Genomic DNA, 14,977 nt, shown 5'->3' with positions numbered 1-14,977 from the left:
TAATTTTATGAGCTACTACCCATGATTTTTTGTCAATTCCACTTAATTCGGGGCAAATAATTTTGTGTAGCCCAAGTTTAAGATTTCATGAGTTATAACCCATAATTTTTAGCGATATTTATTTATTTCAATCCATAGATAAATAATTTCCTGCAGTCCAAATTCATAATTTCATGATGTATAACTCACTATTTTCACCATTTTTAATCATTTTGACTCGTTAGTAAATAATTTTTTAAAGTTTAATATTCATGATTTCGTGAGCTATGACCATAATTTTTTGACATCTTTAGCCATTCCAACCCTTGATAAATAATTTTGTGGAGTCCAAATTCATAATTTCATGATCTATAACCCATAGTTTTTTTTACTATTTTTAGTTGTTTCAACCCATTGGAAAATAATTTCTCCGAGTCAAAATTCATAACTCCATGAGCTATTACCTATGATTTTTGGCTATTTTTATTCATTGTGATCCATTGGCAAATAATTTTGTGTAATCTGTATTCATGATTTCATGAACTATTGCAATAATTTTTGGATATTTAATTTTAGTCGTTTTTATCCATTTGCAAATAATTTCATGGAGTATAAAATTTAGTATTTCATGAGCAACAACCCATGAGTTTTTGCCATTTTCAGTTGTTTTGACCATTAGAAAATAATTTTATGGAGTCCAAATTTCACAATTGCATGAGCTATTGCCAAAGATTTTACGCGTCTTTCGTTCATGTTTCACCTTTCGGCAAATAATTTCACAATGGCCAAAGTTGATGATTTTAAGAGCTATACGCCATGATTTTTTGCCGCTCTTATTCATTTCATTCCGTTGACAAATAGTTTGCGAAGATTAAAATTCATGTTTTCATGTATTATAATCCATGATTTTTTTTAATTTTTATTTTTTTTTCTACTTTTAGGCAAATAAGTTCATGGAGTCCGAAATTCGAGATCACATGAGCTAGAGCACATGATTTTGGATTTTTTTTATTTTAACCCATTAGCAAAAAACTTCATGAAGATGGAATTTAGGATTTTATGAGTTATAACCATGATTTTTGGCTAGTTTTAATGATTTCTACCACTTGGCAAAAAATTTTGTAGGGTCCAAAATTTATAAGTTCTTGAGCTATAAATTACGATTTCTAACTATTTTTATTTGTTTTGACCCATTAATAAATTTCTCAGAGATAAAAATTTATTATTTCATGGGCTATTATCTATGATGTTTAGCCATTTTTACTTATTTCCGCCCATTGACAAATGATTTTATTGAGTCCAAATTCACAATTTTCTTAGCTATTACCTACAATTTTTGCAATTTTTATTCATTTCAACCTATTGATAAATAATTTCGTGGTGTCCAAATTTAAGATTTTATGAGCTATAATCCATGATTATTGGTTATTTTTATTTGTTTCAGCTCATTGGTAAATAATTTCATGGTGCATGAGCTATAATCCATGATTATTGGTTATTTTTATTTGTTTCAGCTCATTGGTAAATAATTTCATGGTGCCCAAATTGATAATTTTATAAGTTATAACTTTTTATTTGTTTCAGCTCATTGGTAAATAATTTCATGGTGCCCAAATTGATAATTTTATAAGTTATAACTTACGATTTTGGCCATATATAGTTATTTTAGCCAATTGTCAAATAATTTCTTGGAGTCAAAAATTCATTATCTAATGACCTATTACCATGATTTTTAGTAATTTTTATTCATTTCAACCCACTAGCAAATAATTTTACGGAGACTAAAATTCACAACTTCATAAGTTATCGCTTGTGATTTTTAGCCATTTTTAGTCATTTTGATCGACTGGTGAAAAAATTCATGTAGGCTAAAATTCATAATGTTATGAGCTTTAATTCTTAATTGTTAGCCATTTTATTCATTTCGACCCGTTTGCAGATAATTCTTCAGAGTTCAAAATTTAGGATTCATATGCTATAACCCATGATTTTTTTTTAATTTTTAGTCATTTCTACCCACTGGCATATAATTTCTAGGGGTCCAAAACTCTCAATCTTATGAGGCCACAATGTTTTATCATTTTCAGTTGTTTCGTCCTAATAGCAAATAATTTCTCTAAGTTAAAAATTCATGATTTCATGAGTTATTGCTTATAATTTTTAGCCTTTCGTTCAATTCATTAGCAATTAATTTTAGGAGTTTAAATTCGCAATTTTATGAGCCATAACTCTTAATTATTGGTCAAATTTAGTTGTTTCGGTCCATTAGCAAATAATTTTGTAGAGGCCAAATTTAAGATTTCATGAATAGTAACCCCTAATTTTTGGCCTTTTTTTAATCTACTGTCCAAAGTTCATGATCTCGTGACGTATAACTAATATGTTATAATTATAAACATTGCAAGTGCACAACTTATGTGCATGTAGCATGCAAGCGTTGATCCCACGAGGAAGGTGTAATCTAAGAAGGATTCTAGATTGATTCTTGAATTATGGTAGAAAAAGAGAGAATAAAGGTTGGTTGGATGTTGATCTGATGCAAATAAAAGATCTAAAACAAGATAAAGAGAAAAAACGAAAGAGGAAAGCAAGAAAAAGAGTTTTAAAATCTAGTTAAGAAACCATAAATCTAGGTTTGAATCCACTAGTTAATTTTTATTTAGATATTAGAACTACTATCTTTTAATTCTCATATCACTAGATTTCTTGAGAATAGGTTATCATGTTATTTAAAACAAGCATAACCTATCAAATTCATATCCCGTCAATATCAGCATTCATGAATAGAAAGAAACAATTAGATAGTAATTCTAGATCTAAAAAGTATAAACTATTAAGCCATTTAAGATAAGTATAGTCTATGAAATTCTTTGTCTACCAATTATTCTTCTAGTTGATTATCCCAAGCAAGATTAATTAAGTACAAAAAGAGAGTAATTCAAAAACCAAATGAAAAGTAAACTAGCTTCATCTAATCCTAGAAATCCTGAGAAAATTAGCTATTCATGTTAATCCTAGAAAGTAAGAATAAAAAAGAAATAAAATCCTAAATTATATAGCATAAAACCCTAGCATTAACTTTAAGTAGAAATTAAATCCTAAACCTGCATTTCTAAACAAGAAATAAAAATCGAAAATAAAAACTCGTATTACAAGGGGTTGGCCCCTCTTGAAGCAAATCTTCATTAAAACAAGAGAAGAAGAAGAAATTTGACGAGGAAAAATGCATTAAAAATATCTAATAGCAAATAAAATTATTAAAATTTTATAGGAAATGAGGGTATAACAATTCAATAAAAAGTATAAAAATGCAATAAAATTTGTTAATCAATAACCTGCAACTTTAGCTATTTTTTTCATTTTAACCACTTGATAAATAATTTTATGAACTCTAAAATTCACTATTGCAAAGCTATTAAACATTTTGGCCATTTTTATTTGTTTCAATCCATTGGCAAAAGAAACTATCAAGTACAAAAATTATGATTTCATGATCTATAACGATCATTATTATTTGTCATTTTTAGTCATTCTAACTGATTGGCAAATAATTTCGTGGTGGACAAAATTCATGATTTCAGGAGCTATAAGTCACGACTTTTAGTTTTTTCTGTCATTTGACCCATTTGGCAAATAAATTTTTGAAGTTCAAAAATTCACAACTTCTTGAGCTATAACCCATGAATTTTTGTCATCCCCTCTAGAACAACATTTTCTTTTAGACCCTTCAACCAATCAATACGACCCCATAGAGCAGCTTTTGCTAAAACTTTAGCAGTTTCATAAAAACTTGCTTTGGATATGAAACTTTGAGTATTCAGAGATGCCTTCTTTATTTCTAATAAAATTGCCTGATTAATAGATCGCTTCGTCTAAAGCACTAAAAAATCTAAACAGACATTCCTTCCATTTCGTTCAAAAAAGGAGGATATAAGATGAAACAAAAGAAAAAAGAATATCGACCCTTCCATTATTACAAAGCATGCTGTAAAAAATAAAACACCTATTAACAAATATTTTTGTGGATGTAAAAATTTATGATTTCATTAGCTATAACCCATAATTTTTAAACATTTTTCATCTTTGCTACCTATTGATAAATAATTTTATAGAGACTAAAGTTTATAATTTCAAGTGCTATATTCCAAGATTTTTGATCATTTTAAGTAGTTTCCACTTATTGGCAAATAATTCAACCTATTACAAAATAATTTCGCAGAATCCAATATTACTACCACATATTTGCTCTAACACAACGGTTTAAAACTATCGCGTTAGCATCTAAACCGTTGCAGTTGCACAAGCGCAACGGTTAGCAAACTGTCTTCATTGCTGCCGTTGCCCTAGCCATAAGGCAGCGGTTGCAAAACCTAACGCAACGGTTTCTAAGACAAGGCTAACGCAACGTTTTTCACAAAATGCAACGTTTTCTGTAGCGGTTTACTGATGCCTAATGTAGCGGTTCCATACACAAAGGCAACAGTTATTACAAATGCAACAGGTTTCAACGATAGTTTCTTGATACCTAATGTCGCGGTTTTGTACACAAGGGCAGCGGTTTTTCCAAAATAAGGAACCAAAGGCAACAGTTTTTTTGTAGCTAATGCGACGTTTTGCTTTGCTATGGCAACAGTTTTATAAGGCTACGACAACAGTTTTATAGGGCTATATCAGCACTTTTCAAGAAATTTGATCAATAAGCAAACACAATTACGTAAACCAAAATAAAAATGGAATAAGAACACACTACATTAAGATATCATCCGTAAACCAAAATAAAAATGGAATAAGAACACACTACATTAAGATATCATCAAAATAAAAAATAATGAAGCATTCATATGTTTTAAGCCCATCATTCAAAAATAAGTAGTTACAAGATAACTTCGACCCATCAAAATATGATCAATTCACAACCATCAAAATATGATCAATTCACAAGTACAAGTTTGTTACAAAAAATTCATATATCAAAGCCATCTTGACCGCATTCTCCTATTTAAGTCTTTATATCCCCTGCAAAAAATAAAGAAACGTATCAAATATCATGTTAGCAACAAACTGAAAAAAATTGCACTCTCTTGAAAAGGACCTGTCATCAGCAAAATCAAAACTAACCAAACTCTTGGGCTAAAATAAGATTTTATCGATCCCAATACAAGGTAATCTTCAAACTACAGAACGGTGACTAACAAAATTTCTTATATTATAACTTGCCTATTCTGTCATTTGACTTCTATTTGATTTGATAATTTGATCTTCATTCCCACAACAAACATAAGAAAGGAATAATCCTACAAGACATATACCGAGAAGTAAATAGAGATAAAAAGGTATGACCCTTACCTAAATCCTAAGTATGTTTAGTAAAATATGACCTTGGTGAGAATGACTCGTTTGGCAATATTCAAATTCATGAATTGGGTTTTGGCACCAAAGTGAGTCTGATGTGGTAGTGCGATCTAACATTCAAACAATGTACATCAACATTTGATTACAAAACATGAAACTTCTCGGTCAAAGACTTTATATTCTCTATTTGTTTCCAAAAACTTGTTCCCCAATGTCAAATACTCACTAGGAACCTGTCAGTATCAATCTCAATCTTGGCTTTCATCATTTTTGTACCTGTGTAAATTTCCATGAATCAGCATAATTTTTGCAATGATGATAATAAAATTGAGGAAAAAAGATATTGCAATTATTCAAAATAAATAGATTAACATAAAGGAAATAACTCACCTGTATCAAAACCTTCCATTTGAGTAAAATAGATGGCTACGGTTTCTTTACAGTTTCATCACAGATATTTCATTCCACTACTGGTTTTAAATCAGTCTAATCATATACAGCATCAATATATTTATGCACTGTTATATTATGCACTGCACACTGCAATATATTTATGCGCTGCAATATATTATGCAGGAATCACTGATATATTATTACTGTAGCAAAATGAGCATGAAACCACATCAGACGCAAAAGAGCACAAACCTTTCTAACATCCAGTAATCTGATTGTGAGTCAAGTCAACAAATTCAGTGAGCGACGAAATGCTAATGATTTCTTTAGGAATGGTACCTGTAATCTGATTGTATGAAAGGCTAAGCAGTCGCAGAACCTGACAATTTCCAAGTATGGGAGGAATACTTCCTTCCAAGGCATTCTCTCCTATAAGAAGTTTATTCAGTTGAGTCAAGTTACCAAGAGATGATGGAATAGTACCTGACAACTTGTTTCCAGATAAATACACTTCTTGTAGACTCTGAATTTGGCCAATACTTGTAGGAATACTACCACTTAAAAAAATTTCTTCCATACCAAAAACAGTTAAGCTTGCAAGATTCCCAATTTCTTCAGGTATTCTTCCAGAAATCTTGTTACCCCCCAACGCCAACCATTGTAGATTTGTAGAGAGATTAGCTACAAATTTGGGCATAACTCCTCCAAGTCCCTTTGGACCATTGTAGTCCAAACTCAGTGCTTGAAGTTCACTGCACCAAGTCCCTTTGGACCATTGTAGTCCAAACTCAGTGCTTGAAGTTCACTGCAGTTCACTAAAGAATCATGGAAGCTCCAACCTCCAATATCTCTAGCATAAAACTCATTCTGGTCTAAATTCAGCAAATATAGATTTTGCGGGTTTCCAAGGTTTAAAGGGATTGTTCCACTGAACGTGTTTCCAGTTAGCTCAATATCTGATAATCTAGTTAGCTCAATATTATTACACGTATGTTTGTAGTGTTGTGCCTCGAGAAACCAAACCAACCGTCGGAAGAGATAAACAACCACACCAAACAATAGCACAAACAATCAAACACCAGATTTTACGTGGTTCGGCGAGATGCCTACGTCCACGGGGCAAGGAGAGGGGGAGTTTTCACTATTAGAAATCAAGGGGATACAACTAGGGTTACAAATCTCTCATAAACCCTTAACAAATCAACTCTTGATCTCACCAATTGCTCCTAGAATAAAAGCCCAAAGAAAACCCTCTAAATCTGCTCAAAACCCCCTTGTTTACTAACCCTAGAATCGAGTTTGGGTATTTATAGAAAACCCAAATAAAATAGGTCTGGAAAACAGACCCAGCTCAAAACCGCTACGGCGGTCGACCGTGGGGTCGACCGCGATCCATCAGAAACTCCTGCGGTTGACCGCGGCAGTCGACCGCCCCGAAAACAGAAACTTCTGCGGTCGACCGCCACTGATCCAAACGCCCAGAGCCTCCTGTGCACGAACGCGGTCGACCGCAGCGGTCGACCGTCAATCTGTCTGCTTCCATAACTGCTTCAGAGCTCCATCTCTACAAATCTCCACCTCGGCAAAGATTCATCCAAACTGAGCCGACACCAACCAAACCAATTGCCTCACTTGTTGAATCCAGTATGCCATGGCAAGAGACTCATGACAACGGACCCCATCCATAACACGTCGAGACCCAAACGGGAGTGCGAACACTCACCCCAAAACAACTGTGTCTACTCACCAAATCGGCTGCATCAAAAACTAACTGCCTACGTATCCTCTCCAAAGAATCGAGCCTTCACGTAGTTCACCCAATGGCCTCCAAAGGCCCTTAATCCAAACTGTGGCTGATAGTATCATCAACAACCCCAAACTGAAGCGATCCAAACACCTCCACCTGAGGTGAAACAATGGCCGTATCCAAGCTATATCCACCAGCTGCACTCGGATCTACCAACTCGTCATCCGCATTCGTATCCAAATGACTCCCACGCTGTGTCACCTCAGCTGCCAAAACCAATAATGCAGAATGACCTGGAGTATGTGGAGTAAGCTCCACCCAATGTGGAGTAGCATCACTCTCCACCCGCTACGGTATCCCTCTGATCTGATCAATACTCTCTACCTGCCAAGAGTCCAAAGTGACAAACCTGCTCAGACCAAACTCAGAAGCTCCCAACTGATAGCCGAATGAACACATGAATCCCAAATACGCAATCGGATCCAATTTCACATCAACAATGTGACCAAGTGCTGGGTAGCCAAATATCCGACGCCGACTAAAATCTGAAACAGCTCCACCAGATCTAACAACTCTACACGCAGCAGTCGGCAACCTCATAAGATGGCCCAAACATGTCAAAGCCTGAATACCAAATCAACTGCTCGACAACCAACGCAGATCCTCCTCCAGAAAGGAACGGCCCACTAGATCCGCCATCTCATCATGTCGCCCCACTGTCTCCTCTCCTCTGAAGTGTCTCCAACTGCTATGAGCTTGGCACCAATGCAAGAAAGAACCCCTACTAGAACTAGTACGATAGGTAACATTTCTGCCCATACACTTCCTCCAACTGTTGCGGACTACTAGGGCTTCATACCAAAGGGACTTGGTTGCAACCCATAAATACCTAGTACAATCCCCAACATAGGAAACAAAATAACGATTACCTCCCAATGATGCCTCTATGGAAGGCCCCCAATGCCTGACTGAACACCTCCAATAAGACCCCTCGATCGGTGGGTAGAAGTTCTGAACTCCACATCGGTCTCCTCGCTCATCCCAATGTGTTCACAGGACTTCAATCTACAGGTCATAGCACTCCTCAATAATCTGTGCACAGCATAACCAATAATATATCCCAGCACTAATTAATGCCACAGTCTAGCCAAAGAAGTCATCAGCGCTCTATCAATCATTGTGCTCCCAAGCAGATAATATAAGTTACTCCTCCTGACGCCCTTCATCACAATTATGGACCCCGATGTGACCTTCAAGCGAGAATCTGCCAAGGTCACCCTATAGCATGCTTCCTCTAATACCCCAAGTGAAATAATGTTCTTCCTCTGTTGAGGAACAAACCTCACATCAACCAACTCGCGAACCATCCCGTCACTCGTCCGAATCCGAACGGTACCAATATCACCAATAGGACATCTGTGATCATTACCCATAAGAACAGCATCCCCTCTTTCCAACTCCTGAAAGCTGGAGAACCAATCCCTCCTAGGGCATATGTGGTAAGTAGCACCCGAATCCAACATCCACTCGGTGGAGTCGGCAACACCAACTGACGGAAGAGCTGGGCACGAATAGCCTAAAGAATCTGAATCTGAAATGTCAGGAGTCGGCAACACCAACTGACGGAAGAGCTGGGCACGAATAGCCTAAAGAATCTGAATCTGAAATGTCACCACTAGCCTTGACAACATTCACCTCTGAAGTTTGAATAGCTTTCCCCTTATTCTTCCCGGCTTGCAATTTTGGGCATTCGGCTTTCCAATGTCCATCCTCTCTACAAAATACATACTGATTCCTGCCCACTGCAGGATGTCCCCTTCTAGACTGCGACCTCCTTTCACAGTTTGGACTTCTAGCTCTTACAACCAATGCCCCCGCAACCGGCTCAATAGAAGTCTCCTTGTCCTTCTTATGAAGTTGATAATTCACAAGGGCCGCGGTGACCTCACTATATGAAAAAGATGTCTTCCCATTAATAAGAGTGAGGACGAAGGTCCCATATTCCTTGTCGGGTAAGGAACTCAATAACAACAATGCTTTGTCCTCATCTTCAACAATAACATCTACATTCACCAAATCTGCAAGTAGCTTCGTGTAGTGGTTCATGTGATCACTAATGGATGTCCTCTTTTTTAATTGGAAGCGATAAAGCCTCCTCTTCAAATGCAAATGATTTTCGACGCTCTTCGTCAAATATTTGCCCTCTAGGACCTCCCAAATTTTCTTTGCCGAAGTCTCATTCATCACATCATACTTTAGATCTTGAGTGAGGCAAGACCTAATCACACCATACGCCGTTCTATTCATTTTATTCCAAATCTTATCATCAATGTCGGCCGGTTTTTCGTCCAACTCCAACGTGTCTTCCAAATTTTGCGCATTTAGCGCATCCATGACTTCGCATCGCCAAAGTCCAAAATTATTTGTGTCGTTAAACTTTTCCACGTCTATTTTCATAGAATGTATATTCAAACTTTGGACGGCCTTCACACTAGAAGAACCCTCCCCATTTTTATCTTTTCCGGCCATATATCTCAAAGCACCCAAACTATTGCGGAACAAACAAGAAATAGATCCAACTTGAAAAAGATAGAAACTTTACCACAAATATCCCACCTTTATCATCAATCGAAGCTCTAGATGAACTTCCCAACTGATCTACACCTCCAAAGAGCCCAAGCGTTGCCCGGAGCTCTGATACCACTTGTTGTGCCTTGAGAAACCAAACCAACCGTCGGAAGAGATAAACAACTACACCAAACAATAGCACAAACAATCAAACACCAGATTTTACGTGGTTCGGCGAGATGCCTACGTCCACGGGGCAAGGAGGGGGGGAGTTTTCACTATTAGAAATCAAGGGGATACAACTAGGGTTACAAATCACTCTTAAACCCTCAACAAATCAACTCTTGATCTCACCAATTGCTCCTAGAATAGAAACCCAAAGAAAACCCTCTAAATCTGCTCAAAAACCCCTTGCTTACTAACCCTAGAATCGAGTTTGGGTATTTATAGAAAACCCAAACAAAACGGGTCTGGAAAACAGACCCAGCCCAAAACCGCTACGGCGGTCGATCGAGATCCATCACGGTCGACTGCCACGGTCGACCCACGACAATCCCGAACAGCATCGACACTTCCCAGAAACCCCTGCCGATCGACCGCGCGCGGTCGACCGTCACAAAACGCAGAAACTTCTGGTTGACCGCCCGTCGACCGCCACCAACCTTGACACACAGTGCCTTCTGTGCACGAACGCGATCGACCGCAGCGGTCGATCGCCAATCTGTCTGCTTCCATAACTGCTTCTGACCTCCATCTCTACATGTAGGACCAAGACAGTCATAATCAGGCCCAATCCAGTTATCGTAACATCCAGTTATCGTAACCAGGCCCAATCCAGATCAAGCTTCGTGGAAAAAACACATCAACGTAAACATGGCCTACATTATGACGAATCACAAATTAATTATCATTGTTTATCTTGCTTTCACAACATACTAAGCACAAATAAAAGTTGTACACACATGCGAATTAAAAAAAAGTAAATGAAAGAAAGGAAATTTTGATTATTGGTTTATTATGAACAGTATAAATTCGCAAATACATCCATCCATGTAAGTAAACAAATTAAATAACAATAAGCACTACATGCATGTGTTATAATGGTAAATGAACAAAGATAACAAAAACTGTATCCAGTTATTATGCAAGCTAGCATGTTACCAAGAAATGAATAATATGAGGAGCTGTTTTATGTCCATGATGAACTAATATAGGATTTTTAAAAGAATTTACCTCAAATGATCTCTTCTCTTTTGAACTTGATCTAGAATCACCAACTGTTTCCATCACTCAAAGAGAAGTGATTAACTAGTAATAAATGAAAAGAATGAACAAGCTAAAACCCACAAAAACTGAAACTGGCATTCTTTGTATAATGAAGTGTATTATTATACATACAAGTATATTTACACAGCAGGATGATACCCAAGGTTTATAGGGATGTCTGTGCCGTGTCTTCGAGATTCCCAGTCTTGGCAGCACTCCAATGCAAGCCGAAACGTAGTTCCCAACCCAAGCACAATGAGAAAACCTACATTCCAAGAGTTTTCATCGATGAAATCGAGTTTGTTATAAAGTTTTCTGACCAAACTTAGCAGGAAAAAATCAAAGGGGACCCCCTCACCCCACCCCCAGTATTGTAACAGACTGGTGATCGAAAAAATAACAAATGATCATAGCAATGAAGTTTAGAGTTAATAAAGGTGCAACAACCCAAAAAAACAATTATTAAAAATTTTAGAGTCAGACCTGAATCATCCAATGAATGGGCATAAAACTAATTTTACAAGCTATAACCCATATTTTTTAGTCATTGCAAAGGCTTGACCATTTTTGATTGTTTTGACTCTCTAGTAAATAATTTAGTCCATGATTTTTAGCCATTTTATTTGTTTCATCCCATTGGAAAATAATTTCGCAAAGGTCAAAATTTTATAATTTTATGAGCTATTACCCACACATTTTGTGCCATTTTGAATCATCTTAACAAATTAGCAAATAATTTTATAGTCTAAAATTCACGATTTTAAAAGCTATAAGTCATGATTTTTTGTCATTTTTAGCTATTCCAACACATTTGCAGATAATTTCACTATGGCCAAAATACATATTTTCATAAGCTATAATCAATAATTTTCGGCCATTTTTATTGTTTGGACCCATCGGCATATAATTTCACCAAGTCAAAATTCAAGATTTTAAGAGCTATAACACATGACTTTTAATCATTTTTAGTTGTTCCGACGCATTGACAAATAATTTCGCAATGGCCAAAATTCATGATTTCATGACCATTACCCACGTTCTTGGCTAGTTTTATTCATTTCGACCCATTGGATAATAATTTCACAGAGTTCAAATTTACTAATTTATGAGCTATTACCTATGAGTTTTGGTCATTTTTATTCATTTCAACCTATTGGCAAATATTTTCACAGAGTCCAAATTCAAGATTTCATGAGCTATTTTATCCACAACTATTTGCCATTTTTACTCGTTTCGATGTATTTGTAAATAATTTTTCGGAATAAAATTTTCATTTTTTTCATGAGTTATTACCCATGATTTTTGGTCATTTTTATTTATTTCAATCTATTAGCAAATAATTTGGCAGAGTTCAAAATTTACGATTTCATGAGTTATAACCCACGATTGTTGGTCATTTTTAGTCATGAGTTATAACCTACAATTTTTGGTCATTTTCTGTCATTTCGAGCCATTGACAAATAATTTCACGGAGTACAGAATTCAAGATTTTATAAGCTATTACCCACGATTTTTAATCATTTTTAGTCGTTTCAACCAATTAGCAAATAATTTCGCAGTCTAAAATTCATAATTTCATGAACAATAGCCCACAAATCAATTTTAGTTATTCCGACCAATTGGTAAATAATCTTGCAGAGCGTAAAATTCATGATTTCATGAGTTATAATCAATGGTTTTTGGCTATTTCTAATTGTTTTGACCAATTGGGAAATAATTTTGTGGAGTCCAACATTCACGATTTTATGAGCTATAGTTCGTGAATTTTATCACTTTTAGTTGTTTCGACTTATTGACAAATAATTTCGTAATAGCCATATTTTATATTTTCATGAGCTGTAATCAACAATTTTTTACCAGTTTAAGTTGTTTCGACCCATTGGTAGATAATTTTATGGAGTCCAAAATTCTCAATTTCATGAGTTATAATCCATGATATTTTATAAATTTTATATTTGTAACCCATTTAACATTTCTACTTAAAATCTATATTCTAATTTTGAGAGACATAAATAATCTTAAATTAGTTTTCTAGTAAAATATTCTAATTAAGTATATATACATAGGACTAATTTTCATTTATAAATTTGACTCCTATTAAAAATCAAATTGTTTAACAGAATGAATATACTTCAATAAATTCATGAATCGTTAATATTTATCAAATATTGAGTATTCGAGTTTGAATTTGAAAAACCTCAAATGTATATTCGAATTTGAATTTGAATTCGATAAATTTTTAAAAAAACATATTTGAACACTTTAGTACTCAATTCGAAACAATACAATTCAATTCGATTGTTTATTAATCCGAAGTGCATCTAGAACGACAAATGCAACTGTACAAGATTTTTACCTTCTCAAGTCTTGAATTCATCTTTAATAAGTGCAGATCACATTATTTATACACATCGTAGAAACATCGACTACCACTGGTAAAAAATAAGGTATCCTAGACAGAAAATTCCGTCTAGGATACTCAGAATTCCATCTAGGATGAGTATTCTAGACGGAATTCCGTCTAGGATACGCGTCTAGAAAGTTTCCATCTAGGATGTAGTATTCTAGACGGAATTTCCGTCTAGAATACATTCTATACAGAATATTCTAGACGAAATTCAAAAACGTCTAGAATACATCCTAGACGGATTATTCTAGACGAAAATTCCGGCTAGAATAATGCATCCTAGACGGAAAAAATTTCCGTCTAGAATGAATATCCTAGACGGAAATTTACGTCTAGGATACTCATCGTAGACGGAAATTGATGTTTTTTTTTTTTTTGTAAAAAAATCATCCTAGACAGAATTTTAGCATTTAGACGGAATTTCCGTCTAGGATAATATGCTACAGTGAGTTTTTTTTTTTTTTTTGCAGGATCTACTTTTGGGGCATGTACACAATATTGAACAACTAAATTATATTCATATGAATTAACTGTATATATTATTAAAACAAACAATTACAACATTAAAGTTCCAATACTAATTCAATATACATATAAAACATAAGTTTCCCCACATTACAAGCTATTAGATACTGCACCAACATGTGTAACCTGCACCAAAGATAAAAACAACAAATTAAATATGGGTATATAGCTCAAGTATATGCAAGAGATGTAGACATATAACAACAAGCAATGCAAATAGCATACAACTCTTAAGTTTTTTTAATATCTAATAAATAAATTCATAAATTTGTGAGTTGCATATAAACTAGTGATGCTTAGCATACATCAAAAGAGCAATCCAATTAACACATGTTTACATAAAAAAGAATCAGCAACATATAAAGAGTCATTCATAAACGAAGACCTACATCAACATTTGGACTTGTAAATTAGAGTGAAGAAAGTAACAAACACGTAGATATAAGCTCATGTTATAGAAATTGTACTGACATTTCACCAAGAACTACGATGCGTATCAATATCGGATAAGCAATTGGCAAGCCATCCTTCTGAAGACTGATCCAGGCTTGCGTTGGCAAAAGTACACCTATCATCTAATGCAAGTTGTATTATAAGCACCATACTAAGATAATTTTCCCAACTCTTAACAGAAATCATTATGGCGTCAAAGCCAACCTGAGAAGACTGATCCTCTAGGTTCTTCCAACCCTTTATCAGTCTTATCTGAGTTTGTGTTTTCCCCTTAGTTATATATAGTT

At 35.1% G+C, this 14,977-nt stretch overlaps 1 long non-coding RNA gene across 2 annotated transcripts; it reads right to left on the bottom strand.

Annotated features, from left to right (window-relative positions):
* On the bottom strand, positions 4,942-11,755 carry LOC109837648. 2 transcript variants are annotated; one of them, XR_002246372.1, is made up of 3 exons: positions 11,571-11,755; positions 11,273-11,375; positions 4,942-4,995 (listed from the first exon to the last, which is right to left on the bottom strand). It is a non-coding gene; the product is annotated as an uncharacterized LOC109837648 (long non-coding RNA). The 2 variants fall into 2 exon arrangements; XR_002246371.1 differs by lacking the exon at positions 4,942-4,995 and having other exon boundaries at positions 11,030-11,375.

Source organism: Asparagus officinalis, chromosome 4 (genome assembly GCF_001876935.1).
Source record: "Asparagus officinalis chromosome 4, Aspof.V1, whole genome shotgun sequence".
Classification (NCBI taxonomy): domain Eukaryota; kingdom Viridiplantae; phylum Streptophyta; class Magnoliopsida; order Asparagales; family Asparagaceae; genus Asparagus; species Asparagus officinalis.
Note: the sequence above shows the minus strand (reverse complement) of the source record. Positions and strands in the feature narration are given on the sequence as shown.